At 36.0% G+C, this 20,784-nt stretch overlaps 1 protein-coding gene and 1 long non-coding RNA gene across 2 annotated transcripts in view; one reads left to right on the forward strand and one right to left on the reverse strand.

Moving 5' to 3' along the window:
* Positions 1 to 17,682, reverse strand: part of LOC148948166 (uncharacterized) — a 43,423-nt gene extending 25,741 nt beyond the window's left edge. Inside the window, exon 1 of the long non-coding RNA XR_016142354.1 lies at positions 17,649 to 17,682. This is a non-coding gene — a long non-coding RNA (uncharacterized LOC148948166). The remainder of the gene's footprint in view (positions 1 to 17,648) is intronic.
* LOC148948161 (palmitoyl-protein thioesterase 1-like) overlaps positions 1 to 20,784 on the forward strand; it is a 635,005-nt gene that overhangs the window by 417,957 nt on the left and 196,264 nt on the right. The gene's annotated exons all lie outside the window — the stretch shown is intronic.

Here is a 20,784-nt window from a genome sequence, read left to right on the forward strand (position 1 = left end):
GACAGGTAACTCAGTGTGAATTTCATCAAATTTCCATTAATTTTTGCTTTAGATAAACCTTGTAGTATCTGTCTGCGAACCAAATTATCAAAAGCTCCTTTAACATCCAAGAACACTGCAATCATTACTTTGCCATTATCAAGTGCATTAATGATGTCTCCCTGCATCCTGATCAGGTTATCTACTGTATTTCTCTCTCTGCAAAAAACCTGTCTGAATATCCTGCAGCAGGTTAGCTTCATCTATTGCATATCTCAGCCTTTCCTTTACTAGCCTTTCATATATCTTACCTCCAACTGGGAGCAGAGTTGTAAAACGATGATTTTCTACTTTGTATGGTTTATTTGGTTTTGGGATCATGATAGATGTGCCATTCTTCCCAATTGTAGGGAAATTGCCCTCCTTCCACAATTTATTGATGAGCTGTAGAAGAATATCGTTCCATTTATCAATCAACCTTTTAAAGAAAACAGGGTATATGTTGTTGCTGCCAGATGAAGTCTCTGGTAGTGTCTTTAGAACAAGTTCAAATTCTGATTTTGAGAAGGGTTTCTTGTAATTTGATACTGATTGTTGCATAGAAAGTTTTCTTGCTTTAGTGAAAGTTGTTGAATGTTGGCTGGTTCCTTCAAATGGATCTTTCTTACCTATTGTCTGGTAGAGATGACTTGCTCCTGCCTCAGCTTTTGTTTTTTTATCAGCAATCACTTGTCCTTGGTAGGTTGTTGGCCCCTGTGGATGGTGGTACAATTCTCTCCAATTAATCTTTCTTATGAAGGTATACACTTTTCCAAATGGATCCCTGAAGTTGAGATTTGAAACAAAATGCTTCCAAGATTCTGTTTTAGCTTGATTCATTGTTTTACTAAATTCTGCCTGGGCCAATATTTTTTTTTCTATAATTTTCAATTGTCAGAATCTTGTTGTAATTGTTTGAAGCTTGGTTTAGTTTCTTCTTATTTAAGCTACACTGTTCATTCCACCATATTCGTTTATTCCTAGTCTTGTTGCCCAATATCTTGATGGGGATAGTCTTTTTAGCCACTTCCATCAGTACATCTTGTAATCTTTCAATTTTCTTCTCTGTAGTCATAACTGTTGCCAGTTCTTCTTCAAGACTTATCCTTGTAAGTTCTTCCTGGACGTAGTCCCAGTTAACTTTCCTCAATTTAAAGGTAGGGCGTGTTGGTGGGGTTTGACTTCTTAGTGTATATTCTTTATACTCAATTATCACTGGCTCATGGTCACTGGTTAAGGTTGGTTCAGGAGTTAAACTTATATTTAGTTGATTTATTATTGCTACTGCAGAGAATGTCAGGTCAATGGTAGAGTATACTCCTGTAATTGGGTTTCTTCTAGTTTGAAGTCCAAGTGGGGTGACTAGGCCAATGTTATCATTCTTATCCAGAGCACCTAGGATACCTATACCACTGCGATTATGAGATTCACGTAAAAACCAGGCGTTTGAATGGGCATTAAATTTACCAGTAATAATAAAAGCCTCTTTGGTTTTAATAAGTTTTTTAACTTTATTGAAAATTTCCTCTGTTTGTGGCTTATTTCCATTGGGGCTGTGTATACTAACAATAACTTTTTTATCCCTCTTACCCAGGAATACTCAGCAAGCTTCCATCTCAATTTTAGAACTTGTCATGTCTTCAATATCTAGTTTTTGAAACATTAATGACTTTTTAAGGCAAATTAATATTCCTCCTCTTGACTGTTCTGCTCCATCTTTTCTTATTACTTCATAATTTCTAAGTCTCCATGAATTCTGGGGTTGTGGCCATGTTTCTTGAAAGCATCCAATATCAATTTTTTCTTTTTCTAAAAGCACTCTAATAAATCCTTTTTGCCTTTCATAACAGATTGGATGTTAAAAGATAGCAACTTCATTCTGGTTTATTTGCTAGATTCTAAACTTCTTCTATATTGATTTCAACTTTGAACAGTGAGTGCAGAAGTTGACATAACTTCACTATCCTATCTTTCATTTCTAATTCCTTGATGTCTATCACTTCTGGCCCTTTGGATACAAATAACACTAGCTGTTGAAGGCTGTTTTTCGGTTCAAGAGGCGAGGGGGGTTGCTCTTTCACAGCCTTCTTGTTCAGTACATCTGCATAACTCCGGTATGCATTAGCTGCTCTTTTCATTGGTATATTCTGGGCAACTGCCATTTTTATGATTTTATGGTTTTGTTGGCGGGCTGAGCAGCTACCAGATGTTGTTGAACGTTTTTTCCCACAGTTAGCACGGACATACTTTTGGTATTTTCCTGACTCTTTGGTTTCTAGTTTTAAGGGACAATCATTAGAAGAGTGTTTGTTTGCACATCTCAGGCATACAGCATGTGGCAACCTACACTTTTCTTGAGTGTGGCCATACTTTTGGCATTTAAAGCACTGAATAATGAGTTGGTTGTATCTCTCAATACTTCTTTTTCTTCCATATAGTCAAATAGACTGGGGAAGAGAGTTACTCTCAAATGCAACACAAATGCTCAGGCTATCTTCTAATTTTTTGGTCTCTTGGTTGTATCTTTTCAGCCTCTTTAATTCCTTAATCTCAATATTAGTTTCTACCCTGAGGTCTGTCAGCAGTTCTTCCTTTGAATAATCTAGTGCTATTTGCTTGATTACACCATAGCTGACCTGTCTTTTCTCTTCATGTGCTACATCAACAACATCTAGCTTTTGAATTTTCATTAAAGTCTCCAATGCAGTCTGTGATTGAACATATACTGATAGTTTATTTCTATCATAGTTTGAGTAAAAGTCAATTTTGTCTGCTTGAAGAATTTTCTTCAGTTCTAGAGTGATTGCTCTGTCTGATGGGAGTTTTACCTGTGAGGTGAAAACCACTGTTAGATTAGTCCCTGACTCACTATTTATTCACTATCCAGCTGCCTCTGTTGTGTTTTTTTTAGCTCTAAATTTTTCTGGAAATCTTTCATTGTTTGGAGGTTTTACAATTTTTGAAGTTTCTTGCCTAAGATGGGAGCCACTTCTCTTACCATTCCTTTTCAGTAAACCGCTGATCCCTTCAATCATCCATAGGATTTACAACATGTGTGATGTCCTCCTCTTCTTCTTCGGGGAGGGGAGGATAATCAACTTACAACCCTGAAAATCTACTATGAACACTTACTGAGGGTACAAATTGTAAGTTTTGGGTTTGGGGTGCAAGATATAAATGACCTTGATTACTTGGATATGGCAGAGGTGCATAGTAAACTGTAGGGGGCCCTTGAGTATCTTAATATGTTGAGTGAGAAAATTGTATAGGCTAGGTGTTTGATGGGGCTGTCCAGAGTATACTGGAAATGGCTGGGTGTGAGATGGTGAGTATGCTATGTGTGGTGGTGAGAATGATGTTTGTGGAGGAGACAGTCCAGTAAAATTCTACTTTTGTTACTTTTGGCTATCTTGGAAAGGGGTTGGGTTAGGAAAATGAAACTTTCAGGGATGGATCTACATGCTAAGGTATGTCCCGGGAAGGTACTTTGAATCACCTCCCTCCACTCCGCCTCCCCCTCTATATAATGGTACATTACTGCAAATTACTAGTTGTTTTATCTCACATTTCATCCTATATTATTATCATAATTATAAATCACTGCTTACATTACATAACTTCTGCTTTTGACCTTGTTCATTAAAATATATTCCAAAATCCTATTTTCCTTTAACATTCATCTCTTTAAACTTATTTAATATATAGCTGATCTGCTTATGAAACCCGTTTGTGATGTCAGAACTTTGTTATCATAACCGCTTTAAGGGTAGAATGCAAATGCAATGGGGTAGAAGTGCGTTGATAAGCAAGCCATTTAAACTATTAGTTAGGGAAAAGATTTGACAAGAGATAAGACCAGTAAAAAAATCCAAATTGTTTTTAGAGGACAAATTATGTTATGAGAAGATATTTTTATTTTTATAGGTCCAATGCACTCATAAAGTTTCTGTTGAGTTTATTGAAACACTAGCATGGACTTTGTGTAGTTACAGACTCTCCATAAAACGTTTAAAAGTGCAAAGATGCACCTTAGCTAGGGGGAAGTTGTGCTTGGGGTGGATTTCTAAGGGGAGAATCTTCCTTTGGGAGGGACATTTCTGATGAGTGAATATTCTGGGGGAAATGTTACACTGGGGGGTATTGGCGGAATTACTATACGAAACTCTTTTTAATTGTTTTACATTCTCTTTGCCAAATTTTTTATTTGGAGATGTTCCGGGGGCTTTTTTCTGTGCGTTTTGTTTTCTGGGAAATAATTTCCATGGAAGGGGGCATTTCTGGAGTGGCCAAGAAACCGATATATAGATTAAAGTCTTATTCCAATGAAAAAATGTTAATGAGAATTTTTCAGGGTGAGTTGTCCACAAGCAATTTTACAGAGAGGGGAGATTCTCAGCAAGGAAAGAATTGTCTGGAGGGAATTTGACAGGGGAAGGTGCACTTTATATTGGATGAAATTTCCACGGAGGAGTTCCGTGAGGGGGAGGGGTATATTTCATAGAGGGTGAGCCAGATTTAGCAGCATTATTCAAAAAACAAACAGAAATTATGCCACCCCTCCTCAATACCTTATTCTTTACACTAAAGTTTGACTGTTTACAAAAATTGAAACACAGGGGCGTTTTAATTAGAATAGGAAGCTTTTTTAAAAGTGCTAACAGCTTTAGCGCAAAGAGCAAGGTATTGAGGAGGGGCTACGCTTCATATCCGGAATAAATCTACCAAAACTAATGTGCCAATGTGTTTTAATTTTTCATGCACTGTGAGCCAAAATCAAAGCAGTATTAGTTGAAAAATATTCAGAAATTAAATAAAAAACAAGTTTTATTAACTGAAAGTAAGGAGCGACGTTAAAACTTAAAATGAACAATAATTATTCTGTATATGAAAGGGGCTGTCCTCTCCTCAACCCCTAGCTCTTTACGCTAAAGTAACATAAAGAGCAAAACGTGGAGGAGGGGACAGTCCCTTTCATATACGGTATAATTGCTGTTTGTTTTAAGTTTTAATGTCGCTCCTTACTTTCAGTTAAAAAAAAACTTGTTTTTATTACTTAATCTCATGAAGACAATACTTTTGTCAGCATATGAAGAGCCGTGTATATTGCAATTATACCTGTCTGGTTTATATGCAAAGTAACACAAGAGACGAAAATTACGTACAAGAGAGTAGTGAAGAATTATGGTATACAAAGTAATATTTGGCAGGGATAGTCACTAGTGATAAATCACAAGGGGTGGCAACATGATTGGATGATTTTCGGGGATTTGGGGAACCAAATTTTTTTTTGGGGTGGCACATACGTTTTCGGGGAAGTCCCTGAAAATTTGAGAATATTGCAAGCCCTGCTTGTTTTCTAATCAAGAAAATCGAAATACTTAAACCACACGAGAAAAGAAAAGCTTCGACTTTGCGGTTGACGCAATAACGAATTGCCGCAAAATTAATTCAGTCAACCAAACACCGCCGCCTCTTCCGGTGGCGCGCCAGCGACGTTGTGACACTTCAGTGGCGGTCAACCGAGCGTCTCCTTGGCGGCGTTTGGTTGATGCGCTTGGTTTGGTTTGGTTGATGCGGCGTTTTGGTTTGGTTGGCGGCGTTTGGTAAGACACAGAGCGCTACAAACATCAGAATCGACTTAAGAGGACAAGTTATGTAATGGGAATATGTGTTTTAAATCCTCCTTTGTCCCAAACTCAAAATTTTCCAAAATTTTATTTTAGAAGCTTTTTTAAATATTTCTAAAGCACTAAGACATATAGCGCTACAAACATCAGAATCATATTTGGAGGACAATTTATGTTATGGGAAGAAGTTTTTGTAATCCCCCTTCCCCCAAAACTCAAAATTTTCCAAAATTTTACTTTCAGAAGCTTTTTTAAATATTTCTAAAGCGCTAAGACATAGAGCGCTACAAACATCAGAATCAACTTTAGAGGACAAATTATGTTATGGGAAGATGTTTTTGAAATCCCCCTTCCCCCCAAACTAAAAATTTTCTAAAATTCTACTTTAGAAGCTTTTAAAATATTTCCAAAGCACTGATAGATAGTGCTAAAAACATCAGAATCGACTTCAGAGGACTTGGTATATCATGGGAAGAGGTTTTGAAAATCCCCCTTCCCCCCAAACTCAAAATTTTCCAAAATTTTACTTTAGAAGCTTTTAAGATGTTTCTAAAGTACTAATAGATACAGCGCTAAAACCATCAGAATCAACTTCAGAGGACACGTTATATCATGGGAAGAGGTTTTGAAAATCCCCCTTCCCCCCAAACTCAAAATTTTCCAAAACTTTAATTAAGAAGCTTTTTTTTAAATATTTCTAAAGCGCTAATATATTGAGCGCTACAAACATCAGAATCGACTTTAGAGGATAATTTATGTCATGGGATGATGTTTTAGAAATCCCCCTTCCCCCAAACTCAAAATTTTCTAAAATTCTACTCTAGAAGCTTTTTAAATATTTCCAAAGCACTAAGACATAGAGCGCTACAAATATCGGAATCAACTTCAGAGGAAAAATTATGTTATGGGAAGATGTTTTTGAAATCCCCCTTCCCCCAAACTCAAAATTTTCCAAAATTTTACTTTCGACGCTTTTTTCAATATTTCTAAAACGCTAAGACATATAGCGCTACAAACATAAGAATCAACTTTAGAGGACAAATTATTTTATGGTAATATTTTTTTTAAATCCCCCTTCCCCCAAACTCAAAATTTTCCAAAATTCTATTTTAGAAGCTTTTAAAATATTTATTAAGCACTAATAGATAGAGTGCTAAAAACATCAGAATCGACTTCAGAGGACACGTTATATCACGGGAAGAGGTTTTGAAAATCCCCCTTCCCCCTAAACTCAAAATTTTCCAAAATTCTAATTTAGTAGCTTTTAAAATATTTCTAAAGCACTAATAGAGAGTGCTAAAAACATCAGAATCGACTTCAGAGGACACTTTATATCAAGGGAAGAGTTTTTTAAAAACCCCCTACCCCCAAAACAAAAAATTTACAAAAATTAAACATCAGAATCTATTTAAATATTTATAAAGCATTAATAGATATCTCTACAAACATCAAAATTCACTTCAGAGTACATGTTATATAAAGGGCATAGGTTTTGGAAACCCCCCTTCCCCCCAATTAAAATTTTTTCCAAAATTATAATATAGTGGCTTTTTTAAATATTTGTAAAGCACCAATACTCATAACACTAAGAGAATCGGAACCAACTTTAGAGGCTAAGTTATGTCATGGGGCGATGTTTTTAATACATCACTTCCCCCCAAACTCAAAATTTTCCAAAATTCTACTTTAGAAGCTTTTTAAATATTTCCAAAGCACTAATAGATAGAGCGCTACAATTATCGGAATTGACTTCAGAGGACAAATTATGTTATGGGAAGATGTTTTTTAAATCCCCCTTCCCCCAAGCTCAAATATTTACAAATTTCTAATTTAAACTGATAACTACATATTTCTAAAGTGATAAGACATAGATTGTTAAAAACCAAAGACTCGAATGCAGATGTCATATTTCGTTATGGGAAGAAATTCTTGGCCTCCCCCTTCCCCCCAAACTCAAAATTTTCCCAAGTGCTATTTTAGGATCGTTTTAGACATAACTGGAGAACTCATCGATAGAGTGTTAAAAACATAAGAATCGACTACAATAGACACGTTCGAACTAATGCCGATGCTTTTAAAATCCTCTTGCTCCCTCAACTCAAAATTTTACCAAATTCTACTTTAGAAGCTTTTAAAATATTTCTAAAGCACTAATAGATAGTGTTAAAAACATCAGACTTGACTTCAGACGACATGTTATATCACGGGAAGAGGTTTTGAAAATCCCCTTCCCCCCAAACTCAAAATTTTCCAAAATTCTACTTTAGAAGCTTTTAAAATATTTCTAAAGCACTTATAGATAGTGCTAAAAATATCAGAATCGACTTCAGAGGACACTTTATTTCATGGGAAGATGTTTGTAAAATCCCCCTTCCCCCCAACCTCAAAATTTTCCAAAATTATACTTTAGAGGATTTTAAAATATTTCTAAATCATTAATAGATAGAGTGCTAAAAACATCAGAATCGACTTCAGGGGACACGTTATATCACGGGAAGAGGTTTTGAAAATCCCCCTTACCCACAAACTCAAAATTTTCCAAAATTTTACTTTAGAAGCTTTTTTAAATATTTCTAAAGCGCTAAGACATAGAGCTCTACAAACATCAGAATCGACTTTAGAGGACAATTTATGTCATGGGAAGATGTTTTTGAAATCCACCTTCCCCCAAACTCAAAATTTTCTAAAATTCTACTCTAGAAGCTTTTTAAATATTTCCAAAGCACTAATAGATAGAGCGATACAAACATCGGAATCGACTTCAGAGGACAAATTATGTTACGGGAAGATGTTTTTGAAATCCCCCTTCCCCCAAACTCAAAATTTTCCAAAATTTTACTTTCGAAGCTTTTTTAAATATTTCTAAAGCGCTAAGACATAAAGCGTTACAAACTTCAGAATCAACTTTAGATGACAATTTATGTTATAGTAAGAAGTTCTTGAAATCCCCCTTCCCCCCAAACTCAAAATTTTCCAAAATTATACTTTAGAAGCTTTAAAAATATTTCTAAAGCACTAATAGATAGAGGGCTAAAAACATCAGAATTGACTTCAGAGGCCACGTTATATCACGGGAAGAGGTTTTGAAAATCCCCCTTCCCCTAAACTCAAAATTTTCCCAAATTCTACTTTAGAAGCTTTTAAAATATTTCTAAAGCACTAATAGATAGTGCTAAAAACATCAGAATCGACTTCAGACGACACGTTATATCACGGGAAGAGGTTTTGAAAATCCCCCTTCCCCCAAAACTCAAAATTTTCCAAAATTCTACTTTAGAAGCTTTTAAAATATTTCTAAAGCACTAATAGATAGAGTGCTAAAAACATCAGATTCGATTTCAGAGGACGCTTCATATCACGGGAAGAGGTTTTGAAAATCCCCCTTACCCCCAAACTCAAAAATTTCCAACATTTTAATTTATAAGCTTTTTTAAATATTTATAAATCGCTAAGACATAGAGCGCTACAAACATCAGACTCAACTTTAGAGTACAATTTATGTTATGGAAAGATATTTTTGAAATCCCCCTTCCCCCAAACTCAAATTTTCTAAAATTCTACTCTAGAAGATTTTTAAATATTTACAAAGCACTAATAGATAGAGCGCTACAAATATCGGAACCGACTTTCAGAGGACAAATTATGTTATGGGAAGATGTTTTTGAAATCCCCCTGCCCCCAAACTCAAAATTTTCCAAAATTTTACTTTAGAAGCTTTTTTAAATATTTCTAAATCGCTAAGACATAGAGCGCTACAAACATCAGAATCAACTATAGAGGATAAATTATGTTATGGTAAGATGTTCTTGAAATCCCCCTTCCCCCCAAACTCAAAATTTTCCAAAATTCTCGTTTAGAAGCTTTTAAAATATTTCTAAAGAACTAGTAGATAGATTGTTAAAAACATCAGAATCGACTTCAGAGGACATGTTATTTCACGGGAAGAGGTTTTGAAAATCCCCCTTCCCCCCAAACTCAAAATTTTCCCAAATTCTAACTTAGAAGCTTTTAAAATATTTCTAAAGCACTAATAGATAGTGCTAAAAACATCAGAATCGACTTCTATTATATTCTCTGAGGCCAACCTGACTCTTATACATGATAATGGTAATAAGCTTACCTTAGCTATGGATGTCAGGTATTGTGTTATCTTAGAACGATAATTTGGACAGGACCTGTGCCTGTCATCATCAGGTTCAAATTCAAGACTCTTGCCAGAATATAAAATCACTAAATAAAATAAAACTAAAATCACTGAACAACACTAATAATAAGTCGAACCTGGAATTATTGTTGTGATATGGCCCGGATTTTGGTACAGGCATTGATGGCCGCTATCCTAGTAGATTTCAAAAAGGTTGGGTCTATAGAAGTAGGGTGGAGTTTTTTGCGAGTTCTTAGCCTATGGGTAATGGGTTCCCAAATTTCACTGATGCGGAACTCTCCATAGTCTTTATTAATGGCTGGTTTGTTTTTAGCAATTTCCAGAGCTTCTCTGATTTTCTGCTTTAAGAGTTGTGGAACAATAGCAATAAGTTGAGCTTGGTCAAAATCAACGGAGTGAGAAGGGTTTTCAAAAATATGATGGGCCAGTGCAGAAAAACTATCCTCCTCCGTAAGCTTTGTCTTTTTAAGGCAGGCATCAATGAATCAGCATGTTTTTTTAATCGGTGATGTAGAGATCTCTTGGTACGACCTATATATGTATCACCACAACTGCAAGGAATCTCATATACTCCTGGTGAATCTGAAGTAATCTTATCTTTGCCTTTGTTTAGGAAGGAGGAGATGGTCATTCCAGAAGGAAAAAACACCTTAAGGCCTAGCTTAGTGAGTTTGGAGCTTAAAATGTCAGTAATACCCTTAATATAAGGTAATGACGAAAAGGGTTTATCTTCTTCAGTCTTAGGGGAGCTCTTGGTTTTTGTGCTAATCTTTCTCCTGGAGATAACCTTATCAATGACTTGTTGGGGGTAGCCATTGCCTATAAGAACATCTTTTATGTGATCATGTTCAGTCTTTAGCTCCAAATCAGAGAAACATATTATAAACGTTCTATCAACCAGCGAATAGACTAAAGAATTTTTAACTATTGGGTGGTTATAAGAGTCATATCTCAGATATCTATCACTATGATTTGGGTTTCTGTATACACTCAAGTCAAGCCTAGTTTCCCGTTTGATGATGAGAGCATCTAAGAAGGGTAAACTTTTGTTATTTTCGAGTTTAATAGTGAACTTTATATCTGGATCCTGCTGGCTAAAAATATTGAGAAAAGATCTTCATTCGTCTTCCGTCCCATTCCAAATTAGTAAGCAATCATCTACATATCTCATGTAGAGTTGGATATCCTTGAAGTCCTACTTGAAGATATTATTTTTGATATATTGTAGAAACAGCTCACTAAGAACTGGTGCCAAGGCTGATCCCATTGGTATGCCCCACTTCTGTTTGTAGGTTTGATGCCTGAAAGTGAAGTAAGCATTGTTCAGACATAAAAACGTGAGAATAATCATGTCTGTGGTGTCTAAGCTGGTCAGTTCTTTCCAGGAATCATCATTTTCCAAAACTGATTGTAAAGCTGGTATAAGTTGGGGCAAGGGTATGCTAGTAAACAGAGATACAACATCAAAACTGCATATTGTGGTATTCTTCAAGATGTTGATGCTTTTTAGCCTTTCAACTGCTTCTTTGGTATTTCTTATTGTGTGTTGACTGCTAAGAGTTATGGATCTTAAAATACCAGCCAAATACCTTTCCAACTTTTGTGTAGCAGAACCTATTGTTGAAACAATAGGTCTAAGAGGAATATCTGGTCTGTGAATTTTGGGTGCACCATAAAATCTAGGAATGACCTGGTCTGACAGGAATGAGTTTCCGATAAAGTTGATCATTAATCCTATTTGTGAGACTAAGATTATCCAAAGCTTTTTTGACATTATCATAAGCAACCTTTACAGCATTGACATTAACTTTTTCATATACTTTGTTGTTATTCAGGAGGTTTAATGATTTACTGACGTACTCGGTTTCATTGAGGATTACTATTGTATTACCTTTATCAGCTTTGGTAATTATGATGTTGGTATCTTTCTTGAGATCTGTGAGGACCTTCATTTCATCTCTTGTTAGATTCTCCTCAATATGCTTCTTTTTGGACAAAGCTTTTCTGAGGGTATAAGAAACCAAGCGTCTAATATCTTGTGGATCAATATTAATTGTTTTCTCGTTTAGAATTTAAGCTGACTCTATATTGGAGATGATTTCTTCTGCTGGTAAATTTTTGGGGAGGATAGAAAATTTCCATCCTTTTGAAAGAATGTCTAATTTCTTTTGGTCAAATGTTTGTTGACTTAAATTGATAATGGCTGAACCTGATGACGCTTTAGGATTATGTGTAATCCTAGTACCAAACTTCTAAAATTTAAGTTTTTCTAGCTTGTCTAAATGCGCTTTCCTAGTTATTGAAAAAACAAACTTCAAATCTTTGTCATTGATCTTGCCAACCTTAGTGAAATCTTCTGGGCTAAGAGTTATAACTCAGTTGCTGTCTAATTGTATTGATCTGTGTATTTATAGTTCTTACTAGATATTTTCACTCTGGGTCTCATAGAGTGTGGAAGAGTCAGGTTGGCCTCAGAGAATATATTAGTAAGACCTATGGAGGGTATGTGGCCAAGCAAGTCAAAGATCTATCTCTCCTATATAGGAAGAAAGCTAGAATCATTAATCACCAAAAATTCTTACAACAATGTAAGAAACAAGATTTAATTCCACACTCTATGAGACCCAGAGTGAAAATATCTAGTAAGAACTATAAATCTGCTCAACACAATGCGGGCCTAATCTTTTTTAATCATGAATTAAAGGACCTTCAACAGAGGAGAAACATGGTTTTTCAACAGATGAATACAATTAGACAGCAACTGAGTAATACTCTTAGTCCAGAATATTTCAGTAAGGTTGGCAAGATCCATGACAAAGATTTTAAGTTTGTCTTTTTCAATAACCAGGAAAGTACATGTAGACAAGCTAGAAAAACTTAAATTTGAGAAATTTGCTACTAGGGTTACACATAATCCTAGAGCGTCACCAGGTCCAGCAGTCATCAATTTAAGTCAAAAAACATTTGACCAAAAGAAATTAGACATTCTTTCAAAAGGATGGAAATTTTTCTATCCCCCCCAAACATTTACCAGTAGAAGAAATCATCTCCAATGTAGAGTCAGCTTTAATTCTAAACAAGAAAACAATCAATGTTGATCCACAAGATATTAGAAGCTTGGTTTCTAATACCCTCGGAAAAGCTTTGTCCAAAAAGAAACATATTGAGGAGAATCTAACAAGAGATGAAATGAAGGTCCTCACAAATCTCAAGAAAGATACCAACATCATAATTACCAAAGCTGATAAAGGTAATACAATAGTAATCCTCAATGAGACCGAGTACGTCAGCAAATCATTAAACCTCCTGAATAACAACAAAGTATATGAGAAAGTTAATGTCAATGCTGTAAAGGTTGCTTATGATAATGTCAAAAAAGCTTTGGATAATCTTAGTCTCACAAATAGGATTAATGATCAACTTTATTGGAAATTCATTCCTGTCAGATCGGTCATTTCTAGATTTTACGGTGCACCCAAAATTCACAAAACAAATATTCCCCTTAGACCTATTGTGTCAACAATAGATTCAGCTACACAAAAGTTGGAAAGGTATTTGGCTGGTATTTTAAGATCCATAACTCTTAGCAGTCAACACACAATAAGAAATACCAAAGAAGCAGTTGAAAGGCTAAAAAGCATCAACATCTTGAAGAATACCACAATGTGCAGCTTTGATGTTGTATCTTTTTTTACTAGTATACTCTTGCCCTGACTTTTACCAGCTTTACAATCAGATTGGGAAAATGATGATTCCTGGAAAGAACTTACCAGCTTAGACACCACATACATGATTATTCTCATGTCTTTATGTCTGAACAATACTTACTCCACTTTCAGGCATCAAACCTACAAACAGAAGTGGGGCATACCAATGGGATCAGCCTTGGCACCAGTTCTTAGTGAGGTGTTTCTCCAATATATCGAAAATAATATCTTCAAGTAGGACTTCAAGGATCTCAAACTCTACATGAGATATGTAGATGATTGCTTAATAATTTGGAATGGGACAGAAGACAAATTAAGATCCTTTCTCAATACTTTTAACCAGCAGGATCCAGATATAAAGTTCACCATTGAACTTGAAAATAACCACAGTTTACCCTTCATGCTTTGCGATCCAAATGGATTGCAAAGCATGATGTCTTATTGCATTTACAATATTTAAACTGTTGTTTTTTTGGGTTTAGGGAGGGAAAAAGGTACCTGGGTTGGGTTATGTATTTAATATATGCTATGATTTACCCCCCCCCCCCGAATGTGCAAATATATAGCCCAAATTTGTTTCTAAAATATTATATTTTCATCCTATTTTATTATATTTCATTATCAGTAAACAAACTTAACTTCTTTTGTGTATAGTGGTGGGTTATTTATAATGCACAATTACCAAATAATCTATAGTCAAATATGTACTTCTGCCCCCTCTCTTCCCCTCCCTATTTACACTTTAATAACATCTCATAGCTTGAAGAATGAAGATTGCTACACTAAACTATTTGGAAAAAACACTTGAATTGCTTTAAGAACAAATGGGGTTAGATACCATAAATTGCCAAATGTTCTGTTACAACGTTTTTAACATTAATTAGTAAATAATACCCATAAAAAAACAAATTAGTTGGGGTTATAAAGCTCCGATATATTTTTCATGAAATGGTGCATTCTTGAGGAGATTGAATATTTTTTTTTGAAATAGTGCTCTGCCAGATATCCTTCCATATGTTCTTCTCTTCTGCCATATCTGGGTATATTGTCTCAAACGTCATGCCAGTGTCTTTTGATGTTTTGTGTGTGATCACCTGTTGCAGGGTCAATAAAATTTATGCTGTGGTTGATGTATAAATGCTGAAAGCCCTGGCTAGCCAGGCAATTGTAGGCCCACCAACAGTCACTGATAATTGTTGTCCCTGGCAGGATTCGGTTTTGGATAATTCCCAACAATGTGGCACTACTTCTATCCGGCACAGAAACCATGAATGAATTACCAGTTCCTTGCTCTATTCCACCAAATACCCATTTACCTGCAACAATCCGACCATGATTATATTTACGCTTCCCAAATTTGGCTTCATCTATCTCCACAATGACTCCTTCTCCTCCCAAAGGAGCAAAGTTTGAATGACATACGTACATACAAACCTCTCTGCAGAACTGGCTCCAATCCACAAAGGTTTGTTTACAGGAAGTAACATTGTTGATCATGAAATCCTCCCTTGGAGGCAGTATTTGAAGCCAAATCATAAAAAAACAGAAATTTTCTAGCTCAGAAAGGTGTGAACAAGCCATCCATGTTTTGTCATAGATCAATTTTGAAAGATTACACTTTACCTGAGAATATTCACAGCCACCTTGGATAGGTATAAGCCTAGACTTCTGGCAACAGAACGAATTTCTATATTTTACGCAAATCTGGCCACAAATATCACAATTACTGCTTCTCAATAACATGCCATGGTTATAATACAACTCTAAGACTGCCTCAACAGTAGAAAATTGAATAATACCACCACAGAAATTTATTTCACAAAAATTGCAAGACATACCTCAATAATTGTCATTTACAGACTGAAGCTGTAACTTGTAATATCAATTGCGGCTTAAATACTTGTTTCATTATTAAACAGCAGGAATAGTCGAAAAAAGATAACAGTGAATTGGGTTATAAATATATTGGAAAGATAGGTCAACTTAGTATGCGTTTTTCCTGCATTTGAAATAGTCGCTTCTTAACAGATGCAAATATCCTAGTGTTGAGCCTACGTGGTTGACCCAACGATTTCACTTGTTTAGTCACAGGTTGCATATATTTAACTTTAGCAAAAATTCTGAGTTTAGGGGGTAAGGGTATTTTCTAAACTTTTTCTTTGATATAACATATCCTCTGAAGTCGATTCTGATATTTTTAGCACTCTATGTATTAGTGTTTTAGAAACATTTTAAAAGCTTAAAAAAGATATTTTTGGAAAGTCTAACAGACAGATATAATTGCAATATACACGGCTCTTCATATGCTGACAAAAGTATTGTCTTAATGAGATTAAGTAATAAAAACAAGTTTTTTTTTTTAACTGAAAGTAAGGAGCAACATTAAAACTTAAAACAAACAGCAATTATACCATATATGAAAGGGACTGTCCCCTCCTCCATGCCTTGCTCTTTATGTTACTTTAGTGTAAAGAGCTAGGGGTTGAGGAGAGGACATCCCCTTTCATATACAGAATAATTATTGTTCATTTTAAGTTTTAACATTGCTCCTTACTTTCAGTTAATAAAACTTGTTTTTTATTTAATTCCTGAATATTTTTCAACTAATACTGCTTTGATTTTGGCTCACAGTGCATGAAATATTAAAACACAATTGGCATATTAGTTTTGGTAGATTTATTCCGGATATGAAGCGTCGCCCCTCCTCAATACCTTGCTTTTTGCGCTAAAGTTGTTAGCACTTTTAAAAAAGCTTCCTATTCTAATTAAAAAGCCCCTTTTTTCAATTTTAGTAAACAGTCAAAATTTAGTGTAAAGAATAAGGTATTGAGGAGGGGCAATCCTTAATATATGGCATAATTTCTGTTTGTTTTTCGAATAATGCTGCTAAATCTGGCTCACCCTCTATGAAATATACCCTTCCCCCTCACCGAACTCCTCCGTGGAAATTTCATCAAACATAAAGTGCACCTCCCCCTGTCAAATTCCCTCCCGACAATTCTTCCCTTGCTGAGAATCTCCCCTCTCTGTAAAATTGCTTGTTGACAATTCACTCTGAACAATTCTCCTTAACATTTTATCATTGGAATAAAATTTTAATCTATATATCGGTTTCTTGGCCCCTCCAGAAATGCTCTCTTCCATGGAAATTATTTCCCAGAAAACAAAACGCACAGGAAAAAGCCCCGGAACATCTCCAAATAAAAAATTTGGCAAAGAGAATGTAAAACAATTAAAAAGAATTTCATATAGTAATTCCGTCAATACCCCCCAGTGTTTTATGGAGAGTCTGTAACTACACAAAGTCCATGCTAGTGTTTCAATAAACTCAACAGAAACTTTATGAGTGCATGGACCGATAAAAATAAAAACATCTTCTCATAACATAAATTGTCCTCTAAAAACAATTTGGATTTTTTTTACTGGTCTTATCTCTTGTCAAATCCTTTTCCTAACTAATAGTTTAAATGGCTTGCTTATCAACGCACTCTTCTACCCCATTGCATTTGCATTATACCCTTAAAGCGGTTATGATAACAAAGTTCTGACATCACAAACGGGTTTCATTAGCAGGTCAGCTATATAGTAAGTAAGTTTAAAAGGATGAATACTAAATGAATAGATGATTTTGGAACATGTTTCAGTAAACAATATCAAAAGCAGAAGCTGGGTTAGGTAAGAATTGATTTATGATTATGGTAGTAACAGATGATGAAAGGTGAGCTGAAACAACTGTTGATGCGCTATTATTTGCAAGTATATAGAGGAGGGAGTGGAGGTAGGTACTCCAAAGTACCTTCCCGTGACATAGGCCTACCTTAGCATGTACATCCATCTCTGAAAGTTTCATTTTCCTAACCCAACCCCTTTCCAAGATAGCCAAAAGTAACTAAAGTATAATTTTACTGACAGTCCTACTAGTGCTGATGTTGATCCTGTTTGTGTATGGTTTGTCTGTTGTGGATGGCTAGTTCCCACTGTGACACTTCCGCCAGGAGGAACCGCCATTAGAGGGTGGGAATTCATTAATCGATTTTAATCCAAATATTGTAAATGCTCTTACCCGAAATCAAAACTTCAGAATACGAAATAGTCTAGAAAATAAGCCTGGGCAATAATTTTTAATTTTACCGCGTTGTCCGTTTTCCTTGATGGAGGATATATGTCCGTTTTTGCCCGGGGAACAGTGTTACCAGACGTTTAAAATAAATTGCACCAAAAGTGGCACGAAAAATGTACCGAAAAAAAATTGTACCATATCCCAATTTTTTCCCAAGTGTTACGCTTCGCGTAACACGCTTATCGTCGGTGACGTACAGGACTATCTACGAAAATTGGGTGTAAGACATTTTCATTCCCTTTTTTCCCCATTACTTTGTTTTTCTTTCTCTTTTAATGCAGTAAATATGTTCCTGACAATGCTTAAAGAAATTGTTCGGAGTAAAATATAATTCTACAGCAACATTTTACTACAGGCCAAAAAAACTCGTGATTTTTTGGTCATTTATGACCGTTTATAGCAGAGCCTTGAAATTGGTCCCAATTGAGGGTCTGAAATTGACTTTTAATCTTGTATTCTTACAGAATATTGCCCAAAAGCAGTTGCTGGGGCTTGTTTTTTTTAATTGAAAGTTTACATGCAAATTCCCTTTTGTCTTTGAGGAAGATCTTAATGGAGGGGAGTATCGCTTCTGTAGCCCTTCCCCACTATACGTCACTGCCTTAAAACATTACAGGGAAATATGTGTTTTAAATTGAGACTGATCAAAGTAGTGACTTTAGGAGTTAGGGTCTAACACGTATAATAGATTTTAATGTCGAATCAATATTTTCTCCAACATGTCTTAAAAACATCCTTCACTCACCTAGTAAGAACTAGTTGTATACATTCCCACAAATTGTACAATAGAAGCCTTCTATTTCACAATTTTTGAAATCACTTCAAACATTTAGATAACGGCATCTTTTATTCTCAAAACTGGATCTGACTTTAGAAAGTTTGAATCATCTGAGGTTTCAACTAATCTAAATTACAAAAACTACACATAAAAAATGACCAAAAATATGTCATTAAACATAGCTATCTTGGTTGAAAGGCACGGCAGCAGCTGTAGATTTTCTGTACCCTTTTCCAGTATTTTGCCAGTTGGAAAGGATACTAGTGACATATCTGAATAATGGAAAGTCAAATCGTACTGTAAACTAGTGGTTTGTTTGAAAAACCCAGCTGAAACCATTGTTGAGTCAATCAAGACCAACCAGCCGCAGATTTCTGCTGCCATAAAGAGCCCTAACTATATTGGTGCAGTGAAACAAGTCCTCTTTGACGTACCACCAGACGAGCTAACTGCACTGATCCCCAGAGCTACGAAGTCTGAATAGCTTGGCAGTTCCTGTACGTCCAAAGTATTTTTCAGCTGTCGGTCAGATTTGGATAAACTTCTTAAGGACTATGTGAAGATCTATTACGAAAAACTACCCACCGTAGAATTCCATTTCTTACCCCGTCGTTGCTACTCATGCCACAACCAAGGTCATCAAGCTGTCGATTGTACCAATAGCCCTCTGTGCTCCAGATATGGTGTGTCTGACCACGTCTCCGAAAAGAACGATGCACAAAAGTGTACTCGTGCTATGTTTTGCGTTTCTTGCAAGAAAGCGTGTCATATCTGCTATAGCGTGAAGTGTCCGGAAAACCAGCAAAAGGCAACTCATTAAAATGATGAATAACGAAATCACTAATATTTCACTACTTTCTTGGAATATAAACGGAAATTTTCCAAGCGGTCTCTTGTGGTTGACCAGTTTGTGAATAACTATAATGTGATATGCCCGCAAGAACATTTCATCAAAGAAGCTGGCCTAAACCTACTAAAATTCTGGCCGTCCGACTCTGTGTCATATGTGCCTGCAAAACGTTCATCTCTGCGATGCCGTCCGTCTGGCAGTGTTGCCATGCTGGTTAGCAATCGTCTCACGTGCGTAGGATACGATAACACTGACAATTTTCTTGCAACTAGACTAGATAAGCTACTAGTTATAAATTTGCGCCTTCCAACTGATTATCGTGCCGTGCAAATGAGGGAGCTCATTGGATTCGTAATCAGAAGTTCTAGTGCCCTTTTTGAGACTCAGAGTGATCGGAGAGTGGATACCCCCACCACAACTCGTATTTTTTCGAAATGCTTCTGACAGAAATTTGATTTGGCCAATTGTTGTCGTAGAAACTTCTGAAACAGCTCATTCGATCGGAAATTGAAAGGGTCAGTGCCATTTTTAATAATTGAAAGATATTGGAGGGCAACTAACCCCCTTCTCTCACCCACCATTTCCTCAATTACATCCAATCAAAGTTTTGAGATAGCCATTTTTTTCAACGTAATTAAAAGGACCAGAAATTATGTTTTTGAGGACGACAACCGCACATCCTTCAGGGGAAAGTAAGCTAGGCCCTGGGGGTACATAAGGTATTTATAGAAAGGGTGTACAAACTTCAGAGAGGGCTTGTTAGATCGGTAATCAGAAGTTCTAGTGGCCTTTTTAAGATTCAGAGAGATCAGAGGGAGGATACTCCCACCCCACATTGTATTTCCCCAAAATGCATCTGACAGAAATTTTGAGACGGCCCTTTATAGTCGTAAAAACTTCAAAAACAGCTCATTTGATTGGAAATTAAAAGGGCCAGTGCCCTTTTTAATAGTCAAAAGTAACTGGAGGGCAAGTAACCCCATTCCATCGCCCACCATTTCCCCAAAAACTTTGAGATAGGTATTTTGTTCAACGTAATTGAAAGGACCGGAATTCATGTTTTTGAGAATGACAAACGCACAGCCCTCGGGCCCTGGGGGCATATAAGGTACATATAGAAAGGGTGATCGTATAAAATTCAGAGGAGGTTCGTTGTATTGGTAATCAGAAGTATTAGCGCCCTTTTAGGATTCAGAGTGATCGGAGGGTGGATATCCCCACCCATTGAAACTTCGTATTCTCCCGTAGTGAATCTGATAGAAACATTGACATGGCCATCTGTTGTCGTAGAAACTCCAAAAGGCTCATTCGATTGGAAATTGAAAGGGCTAGTACCCTTTTTGTTAGTCAAAAGTGATTGGAGGGCAACAAGCCCCCTCCCCCACGCCCATCAACTCCAAAAGCACATCTTATCAGAATTAGAGATAGCCATTTTGTTCAGTGTAGTTGAAAAGTTTAGAAATTATGTCTTTGACAGCCCCCATACTTTCTCAAAACCTGAATTTTCACCTTACTGAAA

The sequence above is a fragment of the Artemia sp. Qi Xiang Cuo genome, chromosome 10 (assembly GCF_049724085.1).
Source record: "Artemia sp. Qi Xiang Cuo chromosome 10, ASM4972408v1, whole genome shotgun sequence".
Lineage (NCBI taxonomy): Eukaryota > Metazoa > Arthropoda > Branchiopoda > Anostraca > Artemiidae > Artemia > Artemia sp. Qi Xiang Cuo.